Source organism: Lathyrus oleraceus, chromosome 6 (assembly GCF_024323335.1).
Source record: "Lathyrus oleraceus cultivar Zhongwan6 chromosome 6, CAAS_Psat_ZW6_1.0, whole genome shotgun sequence".
Classification (NCBI taxonomy): domain Eukaryota; kingdom Viridiplantae; phylum Streptophyta; class Magnoliopsida; order Fabales; family Fabaceae; genus Lathyrus; species Lathyrus oleraceus.
In genome coordinates, this window is record NC_066584.1 from 447,917,669 (window position 1) to 447,920,024 (window position 2,356).

Genomic DNA, 2,356 nt, shown 5'->3' on the forward strand with positions numbered 1-2,356 from the left:
TAAGCATTTGAATTTAATTATATAATCTAAGTCAACAGAGCGAGAGTTTGAGACAAGGGTGTTTAAACGATTAGTGTTTTCTTAAAAAGAGTTTCTACGGATTTTATTGTTTTCAAAAAGTGATTTTGGACTTAACTAATAAGTGACAGCTACGTTAATATAAAATCATAGTCTATTCAACAGAGCGAGAGTTTGAGATGAGACTTTTAATCAATAGTGTCTACCGAAAAGATTTATTTTAAAACCAAGAAACCAATGAAGAATTGATTCCCTAATTACGACGAACTACATACCGATATTCGCTTAATTGATATTTAATCTAGATCTTAGTTTAGTTTTTATTTTTCCCGAAACAATCAAAGTATCATCCGCCTTAGCTTTACGAAGTAACCTTAGATAACGGTATATCGATTCATAAGTCCCTGTGGGATCGATATCTTTTAAAACTACGCGATAGAACTGTGCACTTGCAGTTTGTACCCCAATTCGACTCATAAAGTCGCGATCAAGTTTTTGGCGCCGTTGCCGGGGACTTTTATTTAGTCGATATCGTAACTCTTCTGTTATGCTGTAGAGACTAAGGTTTTTTTTTATTATTTCTTTCATTGATTTGTATGCCACATACTCGCTCACAAGGCGAGCCGTTCTACTTACGAATCAACGACATCGAATTATATCTCCGAGTCTTACGACGAATTCGGGAATATCGTGCTGCAAACAATCTCCCTCCTATCGAAATTCCTGATCTCAAAAATCTTCTTCCTTCGTCGATACCCGAGATGGCAGAACCAGCTCGTGCTCTTCGAGATTACGCCGCTCCATCACAAGATGAGCCGCATTCGAGTATTGCTCCACCCGCAATCGAAGCAAACAACTTCGAACTTAAACCTTCACTGTTGCAGGCAGTGCAACAGAACCAATTCTCTGGAAATCCTACCGAGGATCCAAACCTTCATTTATCCGTATTTGTCCAATACACTGATACTGTTAAAGCTAATGGTGTCACTTCAGAGGCAATTCGACTTCGTCTCTTTCCTTTCTCGTTACGAGATAACGCTAGACGATGGCTTCAGTCTCTTCCTTCCAACTCAGTTACCACATGGAACGAGCTGAAGAAAGTCTTTCTTGCCCGATATTTTCCTCCAAGCAAAACAGCTATGTTGAGAGCCCAGATAAATGGATTTAAACAGAAAGATAACGAGTCTCTTTTCGAAGCATGGGAAAGATACAAAGACATGATGAGACTTTGTCCGCACCATGGTTTAGAGGATTGGTTAGTGATTCATACCTTCTATAATGGTCTCTTGTACAACACGAGGTTAACAATAGACGCCGCCGCAGGTGGTGCACTTATGAACAAACCTTACGCTGATGCTTACCAACTTATCGAGAGCATGGCCCAAAACCACTATCAGTGGGGAAGCGAACGAACAATGGTAGAAAAACCTCAAACGAAAAGTGGCATGTACGAGATAAGTAACCTTGATCATGTTAATGCAAAAGTGGATGCTCTGGTCCAGAAAATTGAAAGTTTAAATGTATCACCTCCAGCCGCCGTGGTTGCCATAACTCAGAATTGCGAAGTTTGTGGAATCCAAGGTCACACTCCTGCAGATTGTCAGCTCCTAACAGGAATCCAAGCGGAGCAAGTAAACTATGCTCAAGGAAATCCCTACTCGCATACCTATAACTCCAACTGGAAGAATCATCCTAATTTTTCATATAAGAGTACTAATGCCTTATACGCGCCTGGACAAGGTCCAAATCAAGCCCCAGCTATACCTCCTGGATATCAGAAGCCGATCCCATCTACACCTAACAATAACGTTCCTAGGAAATCCAACTTGGAAATCATGATGGAAAACTTCATAGCTTCTCAACAGCAAACCAATAAAGATTTCTTAAACCAGAATGTACACACTAGCGAACAAATTAAACAACTAGCAAATAAGGTAGATGCCCTGGCTACCCATAACAAAATGATGGAAACGCAAATATCACAGGTAGCTCAACAACAAGCACCTACTGCTGCCCCAACTGGTACATTTCCTGGACAGCCCCAACCTAACCCGAGAAGCCATGCTCATGCAATCATACTAAGAAGTGGAACGGAAGTGGAAGGACCGTCTGATCCAAGAACTGAGAACCAAAACTCTAAAAAGTCAACTGAGGAAGAAAATAAACCTAAGGAAAAGGAAGAGAGTAATAAGGAAACCGTAGAAAAGAAAGAACCTTATGTACCTCCACCACCTTATAAACCACCTATCCCTTACCCTCAAAGGCTTATTAAAACCAAAGATGCGGGCCAATTTAAAAAATTTGTTGACCTACTGAAACAATTAAACGTCACAATTCC

The 2,356-nt window shown here is 40.4% G+C and overlaps 1 non-coding gene across 1 annotated transcript; it reads right to left on the minus strand.

Moving 5' to 3' along the window:
* Window positions 1–1,157: 1,157 nt before the first annotated feature.
* On the minus strand, window positions 1,158–1,264 carry LOC127099862 (small nucleolar RNA R71). Its single transcript, XR_007794327.1, has one exon. It is a non-coding gene; the product is annotated as a small nucleolar RNA R71 (small nucleolar RNA).
* Window positions 1,265–2,356: the final 1,092 nt, after the last annotated feature.